At 40.0% G+C, this 20,143-nt stretch overlaps 1 long non-coding RNA gene across 1 annotated transcript in view; it reads left to right on the top strand.

Annotated features, from left to right (window-relative positions):
• LOC130458393 (uncharacterized) overlaps positions 1-20,143 on the top strand; it is a 56,605-nt gene that overhangs the window by 780 nt on the left and 35,682 nt on the right. The gene's annotated exons all lie outside the window — the stretch shown is intronic.

Genomic DNA, 20,143 nt, shown 5'->3' on the forward strand with positions numbered 1-20,143 from the left:
TGTATTCACATCGCCTTCATTTTGGTCACTTTCCTCCCCGCCCTTTGCTCAAGCATGGTAGTGAATGGATTTTAGCGAGGTCTCCTCCTCTTTCTCCACCCTCCCTCCCTCCACTCTTCACTTTACATTTGTTGTTTCTGGGACTTCCATCCAGCCCCCTCCTTTTTTCTGGAATGATTTATGAAAGGGGGTTATTTTCAGGGACCTCAACGATTTTTCCATTTCTATAGGGGCAGTTGGTGGTGGTGGTGGGTGGGCCGAAAGGAAGGAGAGGAAACTGAGAATAGGAAGAGCTATTCCAAAAGACCAAAGGCCCATTGGAGAGTGGGTGACTTTAAAACTTTTTCTCCAAATGAAGTGTGGCAACAATTGTTTTGAAAACGAAAACCCCAACAAGAGAAATTTAAATTGTCAAGAGTTCAGGAATAGTGTGATTATAAAGGAAAGACCACCGATGTGAGCCTGGGGTCAAATTCTAGCTCTGGCCTTTAACGAATCATTTTCACTTCAATAAATGTTTATTAAATACCTATTGTGTGCCAGGCTTTGGCTAAGTGTTGCAGATGCAAACAAGACAAATCTTTGCCCACAAAGAACTTACAATATAATGTGGGAAGGAAGAACATGCAAGCAAATATATACAAAGCAAGCTATAATCAGGATAAATGGGAAATAATTACAGAGGAAAGGCATTTAATTAAGAGGAATTGGAGAGGGCTTCCTGGAGGAAATAGGATTTTAGTTGAGACTTAAAGGACCCACAAGGTCAGTGGTCCAAAAAGAAGAGAGATCGCTCCCTGCCCGCATGGGGGCAGAGAAAGGAGTGGCGAGAAGGAAGAGGGAGCGAATATCTTTCTCATCTGTAAAATAAGGAGCTTTAACTAGGTGGTCTCTAATGGGCAGTCCAGCTAGGGACACGCTCAATTTTATTTGCTAACTACAAAACAAGAACAACTCCGGGCAGGATATCCAGTCCAGTGGGAGTACTCCTCGTGAGCCTGACGCGCGGTGGCCTGACTTGGTGACGTGAAGTTCTCACCCAAACCCAAAGCCAGGGAGGAGTTAGTCATTGGCGGAAGATTGGGGAGTGTACCGAGAGAGTGACTCTCCACTGGTATGACGCAACGTTTTTGATTCTCTGGGTCTGATACCTTCTCGGAGTTGTTCTTACCTCTGGCTATGATAAAACTCCCCGAAAGTTTGAAAACGCACACCATCTTTTGGTAAAAGTGTGCATTGCTGTTTGCAAGTACAGTACCTGCAACTAACTTGGGGACTTGGAAAAAAGGATGGCAGACTTTTGGCTCCGCTGATCATTCTGGTTTGCGGGTCCAGGAGATTCATCTGCCACCATGTTAGAGAATCCCCAGGATACATAGAAGTCATCTAGTTCCATCGTCTCATTTATTAATTTAAAATTTTGATTTTTCAAATTCTGAACTTAATAAATACTAAATTAAATAGGCATCTCCCTATAAATAGTAGACTAGAAAAAAAGGATTGTATATCAAACTGAATCTATTATGTATGGGTAACTATTAAAAAGTAAAGGTAACTTTCAACGCTGTTCCATTTTGTGGTGTTTTCTCTTCTCTCATGAATTGTTTTTTAATGTTGCAGTGACAGTCCTTTTATTTTATTTTATTTTTTGCTATTGTATTCCTACCTTTTTTTCCCCTACCCCCTTTCCCCACTACTGGAGGAAAAAATAAATAAAACTTATGCAGCAAAAATTCATTTTCAATCAAATCAAATTCCCATATGCATCATCGTCTCTTTGTAAGGAAGTATAAACCCTCTCATTTTATACTTAAGGAAATAGGTTTAGAAAAAAAGAAAATTACTTGACCATGTATTTAAAAAAAAAGTATTTCTTTTCCAATTAGAGGTTAATTGACTTGCTCAGTCACACAGCTGATAACTATCTGAATAGAAACTTTACTTCAGCTTCCTTACTTCAAGCCTAGCACTCTATCTACAGCTTCACTTATCAGTTACAAGACTGGCATTTCCAGATAGCTAATCTAACAATGTTTTCACTGTATTGTATTTTCACTAATAAAGGGAGTTAAGTGATATCAACATAAAAACACCATAACCTACATTTTGCAGGTTGTGGGGACACCTCCCCCCCTCACCCTTTCAAACAAATTTTTTCTTGCTGCAATCAATATTACTGATTTCCTTTTTGTAGTTAAGGTCATTAAGGCACAGTTGGATTTTCCCAGAAAGGTAAGGCCAGAGTAGAATGAGATCAGGCATTAGACTACTATAACACTTCCTTTGGGCTTAGTTTTCTACTTCCTTTCAAACTAGCAGTTTCTGTATTCCAGAGGCTTATGACTACTTACTTCTCTCCTCAGGGTTTTTGGGGTAACCCTGAGTGGTTGGAACGCTGTCACTCCTAAACTCCCTTTGATCACTTCCCATTACCAATCATTCTGGTGAACCATATTAGCTTTTAGAATATGGTATTTACTAAAAAGATATGGCAAGTCAATGAGGTGACCCAGTGGACAGAGAGCCAGGCCTGGAGGTGGGAGAACCTAAGCTCAAATTTGGCTTCAGGCACTTCCTAGCTGTGTGACCCTGGGCAGGTCACTTAATCCCCATTGCCTATCCTACTGTGGATTCTTAGTATGGATTTTAAGACAGAAGGGAAGGGTTTAAAAATAAAAAATAAAAAGATATGGCAAGAATGTGTCCTCTATATTACCATCACTCTTTAAGTTTTAGTCTATTCCCCCTAGAGTCCTTGCATTGGTGCATTCTGTCCTTGTCTGCAGTTTCCCTGGGGAGAGTGTGTTAAAACTTAAAGGAGGGGGCAGCTGAGTAGCTTAGTGGATTGAGAGTCAAGTCTAGAGATGGGAGGTCCTGAGTTCAAATGTGGCCTTAGTCACTTCCTGGCTGTGTGACCCTGGGCAGGTCACAACCCCCATTGCCTATCACTTACCATTCTTCTGCCTTAGAACCAATGCATAATATTGATTCTAAGGTGGGAGGTAAGAGTTTAAAACAAAACAAAAAACTTAAAGGAAGTTGGGAATGATACATAAAGTATAAAGGACACATTTGACCAAGAAGTACCTCCAAACTACTGGCTCTGGAAACCTTAGCTCCCTTTGTGGGAGCTGCCCAAAGGCAGTAATGGTAAACCTTTTAGAGTCAGAGTGCTAGGCCCTGCCCTCACCCCACCCCCCACCCCGACCAAGTGATGTGCCCATCCTCCCAATAGACCATGAGCAGTGCCCCTCCCCCCACTGAGTGCCAGGCACTTCCTGACCCTCCTTACCCCACACAGAAGAGGGAGGAATCTCTCCCATTGGGTTGCTGGGCAGAGGGGGGTGAAGCGAGGAATTTCCTCAGTAGAGAGAGAGAGAGGGGAGTAGCTCAGCACTCTGCTCTGCTCCAGCTCTTTTGCCTGTGAACTGTCCTCCTTACCCCTCCTGTGGGCTCCCATTGACTGCTGGGCAGAGGGGTGAGGTATGTGAAAAATGTCATCCAACACAGTGGAGAGGGGAAAGGGAGCAGCAACTCCCTACCCTCTGCCTTTCTAGTAATGAACTCTGGCAGGGGCGGGGGGGGGGGGGGGGGGGGGGAGTTGAGGGGGGGGGGTTGGGAGGGGTGGCCAAGTGCCCACAGAAAGTGCTTTTTATGCCATCTTTGGCACCCATGCCATAGGTTCGCCATCACTGCCCTATGGGGTAGCTCTCTGCTGGGTTCTATTACTTACCAGCACAGCCACCAGGAAATGCAAATCTCAAAGTACTCCAAGCACTGGGCCCTGTTTGGTCAGAACTCTAATAGAAGTTAGAGCCAGGCTGACACAAAAGTGTAAGAGAGATGAAAGTTTGTAGGCAGGGTCTTTGTCACAAATATTTCATCAATCTTTCAGGTACAATGCTGTGCATTGTAAAGGAGGAGCTCCTACTGGGCTTTTTACTTGGACCTTCCCTGATCATTGCTCCACTGAGCTGGAACACAGAGAAAAAATAGTGTAGTAGAAATTATAATATGTGATATATATAGCACAAGGTGCCATATATTATTATTATTATTATGGGACATGGAATATTACAAAAAGTCTTGGTGCATTAAAAAAAAAATCCTTACCTTCTATTTTAATATCAGTTCTAAGACAAGTGGCAAGGGCTAGGCAATCAGAGTTAAGTGATTTGCCCAGGGTCACACAGCTAAGGAAATGGCCAAGATCAGACTTGAACCCAGGCCGTCCCCATTCCAAGCCTGCCACTCTATCCACTGGATTACTTAGCTGCCCTTTGGTGCAATTTTGAGCATGAATAACTTAAAATTGCATGAAGACTTTTGGGCCAACCAATGTAATGACATAACACTTTAAGGTTTGCAAAACATTTTACCTTTGCTATCTCTTTTGCCCTGACAACAGTCCTATAAGGTAGTGTACTGGCAGGGGATAAGGAACCAAAGTTTGACAGGTAACTGAGAGGGAGGGAATAGATAAAGAAGAACACCAAAGTAATCAACAATTTTAGCAAAGTTGCAGGATACAAAATAAACCCACACAAGTCATCAGCATTTCTATATATCTCTAACACATCTCAGCAGCAGGAATTAGAAAGCGAAATTCCATTCAAAATCACCTTGGACAAAATAAAATACTTGGGAATCTATTTGCCAAGACAAACACAGGAACTATATGAACACAACTGTAAAACACTTTCCACACAACTAAAACTAGATTTGAGTAATTGGAAAAACATTAACTGGGAGGGGGAGTGGAAGGAGGAGGAGGAGGAGGAGGAGGAGGAGGAGAAGAAGAAGAAGGAGGAGGAGGAGAAGGAGAAGGAGAAGAAGGAGGAGGAGAAGGAGAAGGAGGAGGAGAAGTGTGGGGTTTTCCTTAATGGACTTCCCTGACCAGCAGGGTCCCACAAGGGAAGGGGCTCACCTTTGTGATGGGACCCGAGGAGAGGTAGGAACCGAGAACCAGGGTGGAAATGAAAGACACGGACAAGTCAGTGTTTGAATAGGGCAGGCAAACCCTATGATATTCCCTTTGATAGGAAAGTATGAGTACAAAGGAACAGGAGGTGGATGAGGAGATTAAGATAGGAAATGCAGGCCGAGATGGTTACAGCCTCGGGGAAGGAGAAGGTCAAGAGGAGAGAGAGACATAGTCATTGAGGAGCCCAGTGGAGCTCCATGGAAGGGGAGAAAGGCCAAGAGGAAGTTCATGGGATTGCCTCTGAATTTATTCCTGTCCTGCTTGGGCGGTACTCCCAAGGACTTAGTACCCACATCACAAAGTATAGACAATTAAGATTGGGTGGCAAGGTAGAGGGAACACCTTTGGGCGTGTAGATTGCAAACCGCGCTTTCCTGGGGAATTGAGTCCGAGCATGTTAATGAGTTTGTCTTAGCCAAGGGCCACCTGGCCAGTTCAAGGTTACATTCACAAACCTCATTGGTATAACCTTATGCTTGGAGACCAGTCGCCATACAGTCATTTATATTTCATAGATGTGAATATGCTTGGGATGCTACAAGAAGGAGAAGGAGGAGGAGGAGGAGGAGGAGGAGGAGGAGGAGGAGGAGGAGGAGGAGGAGAAGGAGAAGGAGAAGGAGAAGGAGAAGGAGAAGGAGAAGAAGAAGAAGAAGAAGAAGAAGAAGAAGAAGAAGAAGAAGAAGAAGAAGAAGAAGAAGAAGAAGAAGAAGAAGAAGAGGAGGAGGAGGAGGAGGAGGAGGAGGAGGAGGAGGAGAAGGAGAAGAAGAAGAAGAAGAAGAAAGAAGAAAGAAGAAAGAAGAAAGAAGAAGACCACTTCCCTCCCAGGCAGAGCTGTCCTAGAGAAAATGTAGTTGGATCTGACCAGAGCTGAAGGGTAAGGGAAAATCCCCTTCAAATCTCTGTTAATATTATCTATGATACCCTTAGTTCAGTAGTTCATTGAAGAAGATCTGGTTTCTCAGTTAAAATATCTATTTATTAGATAAGGGGTTTGGTATAATAGATCAAGAAAGAGGGAACAAGAAATCCCTGAACTATTTCCACCTAGAGTTTCTTCAGGGGTTTGAAGCTCAAGTTTAGGGACTAAATCCCAGATGACCTTAGTTTCTTTGTATATTCAAGATGATATATTTCTTGGCACAGAGATATAGATTTTGAAGGAAATGTTTTGATGGATAATCTATCTCCTTCCCCAAAGGGAAAAAAGTCTCTATCCAACCACTATAAGACAGATAGTCTGAATCTCTTCTGTTCAATGAGGGATTTGTAGCTAGATAAGCTCAGTGAGAATTGTTCCTTTCCTCCTCAGTTCAAAAGGGAAAAGACTGAATCTCCAACTTCTTACCTCCTTTTCTTAGCTGGAGATTCCATTCCCATCCCCCGTTGGCAGCCAGAGTTCTATCTTCTACTTGCATGAGATAACACTGCAAATCCAGTCCTTGTATTTCCTTCAGTACTTCTCTCTTCCACAGTAGGCACTGCAGGTATCATCAGTCCCAAGAAACTGAGTGCCAAAACCTTCTACAGAGGCAGTTAGGTGGTTGGAAGATAGAGCACTAGATATGGAATCAGGAAGACTGGAGTTCAAATTCTGACTCACATACCTGCAGGCAAGTAATTTATCCTCTGTCAGCTTCAGTTTTCATCTCAGTAAAATGGGAGTAATTATAGCATATCCTTCCCATGACTGTTGTGGGGATGAAATGAGAAAAAAAATATGGAAAATGCTTTGCAAACCTTAAAGAGCTATATAACTGCTAGCTATCTTAAGTTCAGTATTTTGTCCACAACATCATGTCTAAATCAGGTAGCTCAGAGGACCAGAATTTGAATCCTAGCTTTTCAACTTAATAACTATCATCTTTTTATTTTTTTTAAACCCTTACCTTCCATCTTAGAATCAATACTGTGTTTTGGTTCTAACACAGAAGAATGGCCCAGGGTCACACAGCTAGGCAGTGTCTGAGGCCAGATTTGAACCTAGGACCTCCTATCTCCGGGAATGACTCTCAATCCAATGAGCCACCCAGCTGCCCTCAACTGTATGATCTTAAGCAAGTCTCTTTACTTCTTTCAACTTACTTTTCTTGCCAGCATATTGAGAAAATTAGGCTAGATGATTTTTTAAAATAGAAATGAAAATTTTTTATTTTTTACATAAAAATGTTATTGTCACAAACAAAAATTATTGCTTTTCAAAAAATGTTTAAAACTTTTTTCATTTATATCTTTTGCTTTTAACATTACCTTTCTTTTTTCTTTTTTCTTTCATTTTTTTCCCATCATCCAACTCATGATAAAGAATAAAAGAAATGGGGGGAAGCAGGTTAGCAAAATTAAATTATTAACTGAGTTTCAGTATATGTGATATCCCACAACATCTCTGACCCCATCTCCACAAAGAAGGATGGAAAGTACATGTTCTCATCCCCTCTCCTAGACCAATCTTATTGATCTTTTTACAAGCATTTAGATTTTTTTTATTTTAATTTTTGTAATCATCATGTCAGTTGTTTTCCAGGTTCTGCTTAATTTATTTTACATTCTCTTTTCCTTTAAGATTCACACTATCCAAATTTACTACCCAAACTAGATATTGGTGGCTATTATCTATCAACCTTCAAGACATTCTCTTTCTTTTCTCAATTAGTTCAGTACCTAGAACACATTCTTCCTCTCCTTTCTATCTCCTTCTACTCACACTAGAAGATTTCAACATTCAGATTAAAATATACAAGTACCCTATCTCCACAATTCATCAATCTACTCAATTCCTATGGTCTATATCTCCACTCTACATCTCTACAAGCATAATCATACTTTTGATATTACTGACACCTTCAAGTGTTCCATTTCCATGTTCATGTACTCTGGAATTCCTTTGCCTGATCATAATCTTCTGTCATTTCATCTTTCCCAATGCCTTAACCTCAGACTGTTCTTTTTTACTGTAACTTCTATTCTCTCTAGCCTTCAGTTCTTTCCCAGGCCATCACCCCTGCATCTAATATAAATCTCTTCCTTTTCCAATCTCTATCCTTTGGTAAACCACTTCAACTCAACACTATATTCCTGAATCCTTTGCCCCCTGGTGCTATTGCTAAGTCTTTGTCAAATACCCTTGCCAAATCCAGGCCTTGGATTACTCTCACCAGTTGGCCCAACTTCAACATACATGCAACTGAATGGGATTGGAGAAAAATAACAAAACTGTGCTTCCTGGGTCTGCCACAAATTTAAATTCTCTAATCTCAATTGGACCCTTACTCCAGAAGCAAGATCATACTTCCACTCCCCCAATCAGTTCCCCAAGTCAATCATCACAGTGCCTGTTTGAATTACTTTTATTTCTGTGTGGTCCCCATTGTACTCCCTTCTCTGATCCTCTTAGGTGAACATTTGACCTCATACTTCACCAAAAAAATTAAGAATGTTTTTGAAAATTTTCCTTTTCCTCTTCCTCCTCCTTATCTCAATCATTCATTCATCTTCCCCCACTATCTTCTTTTTGATTCCAGTCCCTAATGAAGAAATGGCCCTCCTCTAAAAATCAACTGCTTTATATTAATCCTTGTTCCCATACTCTCCTGACTTCTCTAGGAAATTATCCTAATATTTTCCCCACTTTTTTTATCTTCAGATTCTCTATATTGGCTCCTTTTCTGTTGCCTACAAATATTTCCATCATCCTTAAGAAATCTTCACTTGACATTTATGAATGAGTTTGCTATTCTTAGCAACACAGTGATCCAAGACAATCCTCAAGGACTCATGATGAAAAATGCCATCTGCCTTCAGAAAAAGAATTAATGGAATCTGAATTCAGATCAAAACATATTATATTTCACTGTATTTCTTCATGTTCAGGTTCTCTTTCACAAAATGACTAAAATGGAAAGATGTTTTTATACACTATTGTATATGTAAAATCTAAAAAAAAAACAAATAAGAAAAAAGGAGTCCTCACTTTATCCTAATATCTTCACTAGCTATTTTCCTATATCTCTCCTCTCTTCCTTTGATAAACTCCTAAGAAAACCATTTAGCCTCCGTGCTTAGGTTTATGCTCCTTTAATCCTCTTCTAAACCTTTGGTGATCTGGCTTCCAATTTTAACATTCATTTGTAATTGCTCTCTCCAAAATTACCAATGATCTCTTTTTCACTTCTCCCCTACAGAAATAATAAAAATATATGAAAATTCCTGGGATAGATACTAGTTCCTCCCAACTTTGGAGGGAAACTAGCTAGAGAGGAAAACTAATGAGAAATCACATGGTCCATGTGCCTCACCCTCCAGCAAAATATGGGGTAGGGATAGTGGGGAAAGTAATATTTGTCAGTCTACATTTTTCCAACTTTAATTATCCAATGAAATTAGGGAGAATGATAGCTGGTAGTGGTGGTGATCCAGAGAAGGTAAACCCATTAGGTGGCTCCTCCAGAACTATCACTCAGGGAGAAACACATCAGGTCTCTTGAGACAGGGAAGAGAGTTCAATGTTTCTTGTCCCTGATGAGGCTGTCAATTCTTGGCACAAGGTTGTCAGCAGTGAGATAGATTCAGTTCTGAGATCCGGCAATAGTTTTGGATGTGCTTTGGGCAGGTCAGATCTTCCTAAGTTTGATATAGCCAGAGTGATGGCATCCTGGGATGTGAATGTCCTTCAAGTCCTACACCATCTCTGCTCCCTCCTGATTCTGTGGGGGTGGAGAATTAGACCCAAGACACTGACCAGTTCTCCCCTTCCCTGTTCCCCAGTCTTAGTCCTACCTTTCCCATGGTCCATGCTCTAATATCCCACAGCTTCTCCAGAGAGAAAAGGCATAAGAAGGGCCCCAATGCTCTTTTGATTGCAAATCCAACTTTTTTTTCTCCCCTAATCTTCATCCTTCTTGACTTCTCTGTAGCATTTGACACTATTAATTGCCTTCTTCTCCTAGTTACTCTATTCTTTCTGGGTTTTCCTGACATTGTTCTCTTCTTGTTCACCTCCTATCTGTTCAACTATAATAATGGCAATAACAATAATATTTATATAAAACCTATTATGTCAAGCACTTTACAAATATTATTTCATTTGATCCTCACAACTATCCTGGGAGGTGGTGCTATTGTTATCCCCGTTTTACAAATAAGGAAACTGAAGCAAAAATAAAGTTATTTTTTTTTCAAGTGACTTGCCCTGGTTCATACATGTAGATTTGAATTCAAGACTTCCAGCTCACTCTAAAATTACCAATGGTTTTCTAATTACCAAATCCAATGACTGTTTCAATCCTAATCCTTCTTGATCTCTCTGCAGCTTTTGACATCATCTGTGAATTTTAGATTTACTCCACCCTGCTTAGTCTTTAGAATTTTAGCAACCAGGAATGTATACACCCTCACTTAAGGATTAACTGTGGGGGAGGAAGGTCTATGACCCATGTGTGCTAGCAAGTGACAAATCAGAAACAACTGACTGCCCCCCTGGGCTGTCCAAAGCCAAGTTTAAAGAACTGCCTTTATATTTTGCATCACTTCCTGTGAGAGGACTTTTTGGACAGTGGAACTTGACTTGGAGGAGCTTAAGCATGGGACCTCAGACTGCTTCCCTTAGATGACCACATGGTGAGTGTGTAAGGCTGACTCCCCTTTTCCTTGGCTCTTTCTGGAGGCACTAGCCTTCAAGGAGGCCCCTCATCTTGGAGGAGGCCTGGCTGGAAGCTGAGCTAGATTTAATCTTCTGGGAAGACCCCTTGGCTGAGGCCTCTGACCTCCCCCTGGCTCAGACCAGGCTGGAGCAGATCTTCTTCCCTTTCTCTCTCTCTCCCTCATTCTTAATTTCTTCTTTCTATTGTAAATAAACCACCATAAAATTCCATTCTGACTTGTGTATTTCATTGGGATTTAGAATTTAAACCCCTGACAACTAACTAAAAAATATATTCAGTCTCAACCCTAAAATTTACCCTTAACACATCCACCACCTCTTGTCTTTGAGATTCTCTTCTCTCTAGATTTCTGGGACACCATTTTCTCTTAGTTCTTTTCCTACCTGATGAGCTGCTACTTCTCAAGTTCCTTTGTTTGGTCCCCATCCACTAAACTTGGGTGTCCCTGAAGGCTCTCACTTAGACTCTTTTTTCCCTTTACCCTATTTGTCTTGGTGATCTAATTATCAATTATCTCTATGCATACAATTCTCATATCTATCTGTCTTTCCCTAACCTCTCTTCTGACCTTTCCTCTTAGATTTTCAATTGCCTATTAGATGTCTGGAACTGAATGTACCACAGTCCTCTAATATTCAACATGTCCAAAACTGAACTCTCTCTCCCTCAAAAATCTTTCCCTTCTCCTAACTTCCCAATTTCTATCAAAAGTATCAGTATCTTCCCAGGCACCCAGGTTTGTTTGGATTTCTATTTATCACTTATTAATATCATTTGGGGGAAGTTAGGTGGCATAGTGGATAGAATTCTAGATCTGGAGTCAGGTAGACTCAATATCTTAAGGTCAAATCTGACTTCAGACAGTTCCTCACTCTAGGCAAGTCTTTAACCTTGTTTACCTCAGTTTACTAATCTGTAAAATGAGCTGGAGAAGGAAATGGTAAATCATTCAAGTACCTTTGCCAAGAAAACCCTAAATGGGATCACAAAGAGTCAGATGTAACTAAAATGACTCAACAACAACAATAATAATACTATTAGAACCTAATGTTATATGATTGGAGATTATTTCACCCAAAATGTCACCCTGACTTAAGTAACTTCAGGAAAGCAGAAGATGACTACAAGGAATTCTGAGTCTCTCAGGACCTGGATCGCCAAAAATATTCTTCCTTTAGGGCTCCACATTCAGGTCTTGTTTTGGGTCTATGTGAGGAATAGAGATATGTAATAAAGAGTGTAAGCTCAAGAAAACTTATATTACTGTTTGAACTAGAGAGGATAAACTGAGGGGAACCTGTTTCTTCAGCAATGACTGTGTTCTCTGGCTGGCTGTGGCTAGAGAGGCTGCTTCAGGAACCTAAACCTGCTTATTTGTGATGGAGGGAGAACAGAGAAATGCTGGGGGATGCCACACACACAGGGATGCTGGTATACAGGAGACTACTGCTTATAAGGGATTGCTCTGGGATTTGCTCTGGGGTTTGCCTATTGATCCCTATTGATGATGGATGGATCAATGTATTTCCTAACCTCCTTCCTTCTTCACTCACTCCCTTGCCTCCCTCACCTCCCCAATCTTCCTTGAAGCCTTTGGCTCCTTCCCACCCTCCTGAGTTGAATTATAATGATACTCTAGTTGCTTTCTCAGTCAAGGGGTTTATTGGGATAACAGGATGGGAAACTGAGGTAAGAAGGATGAGGAATTTCCCTAATCTAAATGAGATAAAATTGAGGGTTTGGGGAGTCACAAATGTGACTCTTAGACAGTTATGAAGATGGAGGACAACAGCAGTTCAAAATCTTCTTTCGTCTTCTTCACAAATCAGTCAGGTCTCTCAAATTAACCCCAGAAAGAAACAAAGTTTAAAGTTTCTCCTTTGCTCCTGGCCAGCTCAACTCTCTTATAGACCACCAACTCAAAAGCTTCTCCCCTGGTCAGCTTCCACTACTCAGAGCCAGAGGCAAAGTCCAAAAGCCAAGTCAGCCTCACAAAAGTCAGCCAGCTTCAAACCTCCAGGGAGAAAGAGTGGCTTCCAGTCAGAGACACAGAGACCAGAAACCCCTCCCCCCTGTCAGCTCAACTGCCACCAACTGGGGACATTCTGTTGGAACCCTGGCTTTTCATTCTTTGCATCTTGGTCCACAAATCCTGCAAAACTTCTCTCTCATGTCTCTATCACAGATAGCATGGACTTCAATGAGTAAAGTACATTTCACAAATGAGATAAGAAGTGACTTCTAGGGACAGCTGGGTAGCTGAGTGGATTTGGGAGAGCCAGGCCTAGAGACAGGAGAATCTGGCCTCAGACACTTCCTAGCTGTGTGACCCTGGGCAAGTCACTTAAGCTCCATTGCCTAGCCCTTACCACTCTTTCTGTCTTGGAACCAATACACAGTATTGACTCCAAGACGGAAGGTAAGGGTTTTATTAAACAAAAAAAAAAGTGACTTCTAGAAAGTGAATCTTAAGAACAGTATATAACCTTCTCTTCCTTTGATTGGTTGAAGAAAAGAATTATGCAAATAGATAGGATTGAAAGAGTCCTTGTTCTGATTGGTTAAACCCTGCTTGAATAATTAGGATAATTGGGTTTGTAAATTGTACATTCCAATTAGCTAGCTTTCAAGATAAAATTGTAATTCTCTAGTGACCAGCCAATGGTGAACAAAGTGAGGGATCATCTTTGTGTGAGGGACCAGGATAAAAGAGAGAACTTGGGGGGGAGACAAGGTACAAACAACTATAGACAAAAAAGATATATTTGAGGTAAATTGAAGATAAATTCAGAGGAAAGGCATCAAGATTATGAAGAAGTAAGAAAGCATACATGTAATTTTGTATGTATGTAATATATGTATATATGTAAATTATGTATTTACTAATATCTAGTGTTACATGTATTTGCATAGGTGAGTTTAATGTTTGGTTTGATTTTCATTGTAAAACTTATACAATGTTGTGTTTATTGTGATTTTCAAATTTCAAATTTTCAAAATTTTTTCTCTAAGTTTAATGTGTATGTTTTGCAATAGTAGTACAATGTTCTCTTTTAGCTGATAAGAGTATTTTAAGTTTGATATTTGCATGAAAGTTATGTTTCTCTTTTGTTCAATGTTATTTGCTGTTTTGATTTTGCTTCTGTTTGACTTTTGTACTTGTTAAATATTTACTTTGATTTCCTTTTCCTTTTCCTTTTTTTTAACATTATTTTATTTGGTCATTTCCAAACATTATTCATTGGAAACAAAAATCATTTTCTTTTCCTCCCCCCCACCCCTTCCCACCAACTCTCTCATAGCTGGCGCATGATTCCACTAGGTATCACATGTGTTCTTGACTCGAATCCATTTCCGTGTTGTTGGTATTTGCTCTAGAGTGTTCATTTAGAGTCTCTCCTCCGTCATATCCCCTCCACCCCTATAGTCAGGCAGTTGCTTTTCTTCAGTGTTTTTACTCTCACAGTTTATCCTCTGCTTGTGGATAGTGTTTTTCAGATCCCTGCAGATTGTTGAGGGACATTGCATTGTCCCTAATGGAGAAGTCCATTATCTTCGATTGTACCACAGTGTATCAGTCTCTGTGTATAATGATTTCCTGGTTCTGCTCCTCTCACTCTGCATCAATTCCTGGAGGTCATTCCAGTTCCCATGGAATTCATTCAGTTCATTATTCCTTTTTGCACAATAATATTCCATCACCAACATATACCACAATTTGTTCAGCCATTCCCCAATTGAAGGGCATCCCCTCATTTTCCAGCTTTTTGCCATCACAAAGAGCACAGCTATGAATATTCTTTTTCCTTATTATCTCTTTCGGGTACAAACCTAGCAGTGGTATGGCTGGATCAAAGGGCAGACAGTCTTTTAGTGCCCTTTGGGCATAGTTCCAAATTGCCCTCCAGAATGGTTGAATTAATTCACAATTCCACCAGCAATACAGGTAATAACAATTTTTAAGAATTACCAATGACCTCTTTTCTTATAGGGATATATATCATTTTAAGTTATTGAGTTAAGTCTTTCCCTTCCCAAAGGTCTGACATGTATACTATTCTGTGTTCGCCTAATTTTCTTATAGTTTCCTTCTTTATGTTCAAGTCAATCACCCATTTTGAATTTATCTTGGTTTAGGGTGTGAGGTGTTGATCCAAACCTAATCTCTCCTACACTGTCTTTCAGTTTTCCCAGCAGTTTTTGTCAAATAGTGGGTTTTCGTCCCAGAGGCTGGACTCTTTGGGTTTGTCATATACTGTCTTACTGGGGTCACTTACCCCGAGTCTATTCCACTGATCCTCCTTTCTGTCTCTTAGCCAGTACCAAATTGTTTTGATGACTGCTGCTTTATAATATAGTCGGAGATCTGGGACTGCAAGGCCCCCTTCCTTTGTATTTTTTTTTTCATTGTTTCCCTGGATATCCTTGACCCTTGGTTCTTCCAAATGAACTTTGTTATGGTTTTTGCTAAATCAGTAAAAAAAAATTTTGGAACTTCAATGGGTATGGCACTAAATAGATAAATGAGTTTGGGTAGGATGGTGATTTTTATTATATTGGCTCATCCTACCCATGAGCAGTTAATGTTCTTCCAATTGTTGAAGTCTAGTTTTAGTTGTGTGGAGAGTGTTTTGTAGTTGTGTTCATATAGTTCCTGTGTTTGTTTCGGGGGATAGATTCCTAAGTATTTTATTTTGTCTAAGGTGATTTTGAGTGGGATTTCTCTTTCTAGTTCTTGCTGCTGAGCTGTGTTGGAAATATATAGAAATGCTGATGACTTATGTGGGTTTATTTTGTATCCTGCAACTTTGCTAAAGTTGTTGATTATTTTGATTAGCTTTTTGGTTGAATCTCTAGGATTCTTTAAGTAGACCATCATGTCATCTGCAAAGAGTGATAACTTGGTCTCCTTCTTGCCTATTTTAATGCCTTCAATTTCTTTTTCTTCTCTAATTGCTACTGCTAGTGTTTCTAGTACAATATCAAATAATAGAGGTGATAATGGGCATCCTTGTTTCACTCCTGATCTTATTGGGAATGCATCTAGTTTATCCCCATTGCAGATGATATTAGTTGATGGTTTTAGATATATACTGTCTATTTTTTTAGGAACGACCCTTCTATTCCTATGCTTTCTAGTATTTTTAATAGGAATGGGTGTTGTATTTTATCAAAGGCTTTTTCTGCGTCTATTGAAATAATCATGTGATTGTTGTCAGTTTGCTTGTTAATATGGTCAATTATGTGGATGGTTTTCCTAATACTGAACCATCCTTGCATTCCTGGTATGAATCCTACCTGGTCATAGTGAATAACCCTTGTGATCACTTGCTGGAGTCTTTTTGCTAGTATCCTATTTAAGATTTTTGCATCTATATTCATTAGGGAGTTTGGTCTATGATTTTCTTTCTCTGTTTTTGGCCTGCCTGGCTTTGGGATCAGAACGATGTTTGTGTCATAAAAGGAATTTGGTAGAACTCCCTCTTTGCATATTATGTCAAATAGTTTGTATAGTATTGGGGTTAGCTGTTCTTTGAATGTTTGATAGAATTCACTTGTGAATCCATCAGACCCTGGGGAATTTTTCTTAGGAAGTTCTTTGATGGCCTGTTAGATTTCTTTTTCTGATATGGGATTATTTAAGAAATCTATTTCTTCTTCTGTTAGTCTAGGCAATTTATATTTTTGTAAATATTCATCCATATCACCTAGGTTGGTGTATTTATTGCCATATAGTTGGGCAAAGTAGTTTTTAATGATTGCCTTAATTTCCTCTTCATTGGAGGTGAGGTCCCCCTTTTCATCCTTGATGCTGTTAATTTGCCTTTTTTCTTTCCTTTTTTAAATTAGATTGACCAGTACTTTGTCTATTTTGTCTGTTTTTTCAAAGTACCAGCTTCTAGTCTTGTTTATTAGTTTAATAGTTCTATCACTTTCGATTTTATTAATTTCTCCCTTAATTTTTAGGATCTCTAGTTTCATTTTCTTCTGAGGTTTTTTAATTTGTTCATTTTCAGGTTTTTTGATGTGCATTTCCAATTCATTGATCTCTGCCCTCCCTAATTTGTTAATATATGCACTCAGAGATATGAATTTTCCTCTAAGTACTGCCTTGGCTGCATCCCATAAGGTTTGAAAGGATGTCTCACCATTGTCATTTTCCTCAACGAAATTATTAATTGTTCCTATGATTTCTTCTCTAACTAATCAATTTTGGAGTATCATATTATTTAATTTCCAATTAATTTTTGATTTGGCTCTCCACGTACCCGTACTGATCAATATTTTTATTGCTTTATGATCTGAAAAGGTTGCATTTATTATTTCTGCTTTTCTGCATTTGAGTGCTATGTTTCTGTGACCTAGAGTATGATCTATTTTTGTGAATGTGCCATGTGGTGCTGAAAAGAAGGTGTATTCCTTTTTGTCCCTATTTATTTTTCTCCATTTGACTATTAACTCAAATTTTTCTAAGATTTCATTCACCTCTTTTACCTCTTTCTTATTTATTTTTTTTGGTTTGATTTATCTAAATTTGATAGTGATTGGTTCAAGTCTCCCACTAATATGGTTTTACTGTCTATTTCCTCCTTCAATGCTCCTAGTTTCTCCATTAGAAATTTGGATGCTATTCTGTTTGGTGCATACATGTTGATTAGTGATATTTCCTCATTGTCTATACTCCCTTTTAACAGAATATATTTATCTTCCCTATCCCTTTTGATCAGGTCTATTTGTGCTTTGGCTTTGTCAGATATCATGATTGCAACTCCTGCCTTCTTTCTATCATTTGAGGCCCAAAAGGTCTTACTCCATCCTTTAATTCTAACCTTGTGAGTGTCAACCCGCCTCATATGTGTTTCTTGAAGACAACATATGGTAGGGTTTTGGGTTCTAATCCAATCTGCTATTTGTCTACGTTTTGTCACTTGTGGATTCCCTGGCATTTTGATATCTTCCCCTAGTTCTGACCTTTCTTCCCTAGCTATATCCTTTTGAACCAGTGATTTACTTTAGGTCAGTCCCCCAAGTCCCCTCCCTTGGTATGCTTCCGTTTCTAGTCCTTCCCTTTTTATGCTCCTTTCCCCTCCCCCCTCTCCTTCCCTCCCTTTTTATACTCCCTTCCCCCTCCCCCTCCTTAATTTCCCTTTTTTTCTTACCCTGTTGGATAAGATAGAATTCAGGATCCCACTGGATCTAGATGTTCTTCCCTCTCAGAGTTGATTTCACTGAGAGTAAGGTTTAAGTAATACCACTTGATGCTCTCTTCCTCTCCTTCTCATATGAGAGATCTTCCCCTCCCCTTCCAATGTGTATCTTTGTATGGGAAAGGTTATTCTATTTAGTCTCCCCCCACTATTTCTTGAAGTAAGTCTTAGTATTGTTGATGCTTCCCCCTCCCTTTTCCTTTCTCCCCCCCCCCCCTTTCACCAAATCTTTTTGATGCCCCAATCTTTCCCTATGCATGATTCTTCTAACTACTCTTATGGTGCATACAATTTTTGAGAGTTTTACAATACATTTCCCCCACATATTAATATATATAATTTTATGTAAATGTAGTCCTTATAGAGGAGAGTTTGACTTAAAGAAAAAGATAAGATTTATCTCCTTTCCCCTTTCTTTCATATTTACCTTTTCATGTTTCTCTTGCTTTCTGTTATTAGATATCAAAATTTCCACTAAGTTCTGGTCTTTTCTTAGCAAATGCTTGGAAATCTTCTATTTTGTTGAATGCCCATACTTTCCCCTGGGAGTATATAGTCAGTTTTGCTGGATAGTTGATTCTTGGTTGGAGACTCAGCTCTCTTGCCTTTCTAAATATCGTGTTCCATGCTTTGCAGTCTCTTAGTGTGTTAGCCGCTAAGTTATGTGTGATCCTTATGGGAGCCCCCCTATATCTGAAGCTCCTCTTCTTGGCTTCTTGTAGGATTTTCTCCTTTTCTTGGAAGCTCTTGAATTTGGCGATTACATTCCTGGGGGTTGTCTTTTGGGGATTTAGTATAGAGGGTGTTCTATGAACTCTTTCTATTTCTATTTTGCCCCCTTGCTCTAGAACATGTGGGCAATTTTCTTCTATAATCTCCTGTAGTATAGCATCGAGGATTTTGTTTATCTCTGGTTTTTCGTGCAGACCATAATTCTCACGTTGTCTCTTTTTCCTCTGTTTTCCAGGTCTGTGACCTTTTCAGTGAGATATTTTGTGTTTTCTTCTAATACATTAATTTTTTGGCTTTGCTTTATTAATTCTTGCTGTTTTACATGCTCACTGTCTTCCAGTTGCTTAATTCTTGTCATTAGGGACTGGTTTTGCTTTTCAGCTTTGTCTGCCCTTCTATTAGATGCTTCCAGCTCTTTCTCCAATTGTGAAGTCTTGTCTATCAGACTGCTGATCTCTGTCTCCCATTTTTCTTTCCAGAAGGTTTCCATCTTTTGGGTAAGCTCCAATTTGAGTTCTTCCAGAGCTTGTGTATAATTTCCATTTTGTGAGGCATGTTTTGATTTTGTTTGGGTTTCATCCTCTTTCTCTTCTTTTCCTTGGGTACTCCCACCATAAAAGTTTTCAATAGTCACCTTTTTCCCTTTCTTCCTGGAGGCTTGATTTTGGGCCATGTGAGCCATCCCTTTGGTGATTTTATTCCCCTTTCCTTTTTGGTCTGGGATCTGGGTGATATGGACAGGTTTTCTGTGAATTTATGTTGCCTCAGACTAGTTCTTCCCAGCCTCCAAGGTTTCTTAGAGTGCAGGCCCCTGTGCTCAGCGTGGCTGCCCCTTTGCTCAAAGCAGCCTCTCAGCACAGCCGCCCCTTTGCTCAGCGAAGCCTCTCAGTGAGACCGCCCCTTTGCTCAGCACAGGATTTTCCCATGAAACTGCCCTGAGAGGTCGTTTCCTTGCAGTCTTTAGATCCCAAGGACCCTGGTGTGTCCCCCCCCCCCCATACAGAGACGCTCCTCACTCACTCGCTGTCCCAGTGAGTGCTCTGATACCTTACTCTGGTTTGGTGGGGAGGGGGTGTAGGGGAGAGGGGTGGCTCAGTTCACGTTTTTGTGCAAGCTTTTCCTCCTCCTTATAGTGTGGAAATGTTCAAGCCCCATGTACCTTCATTTCTGTGGGGGTACCGGAGAGTCCCTCTGTTCTTCCAAAGGTGATGTTTATGCTCTTTTGAGGTAGTCTATTTTGTTCGGTGCTGGGGAGAGGAAGTGATTTGCATCTTGATTGCAGCCATGTTAACCTGGAACTCCTTTTCCTTTTTCAAAGGCTTTTTGTAGAAGCTGAAAATTTAGCTGAGACTTGAAGGAAGTCAGAGAAGCTAAACAATAGAGATGGGGGGAGAGAACATTATTCCAGACATGGGGAAATCAGTGAAAATGCCTAGAGTTGGGAGATGGAAGGTCCTGTTTAAAAAAAAAAAACAACAGCAAAATTAGTGTCAGTAGATTGGGGGGTGTGTGTTTATGTGCACATCTAGTAGCAGAAAAAGGTGACAAGGTATAAAAAGATT

This window comes from Monodelphis domestica, chromosome 3 (genome assembly GCF_027887165.1).
Source record: "Monodelphis domestica isolate mMonDom1 chromosome 3, mMonDom1.pri, whole genome shotgun sequence".
Classification (NCBI taxonomy): Eukaryota; Metazoa; Chordata; class Mammalia; order Didelphimorphia; family Didelphidae; genus Monodelphis; species Monodelphis domestica.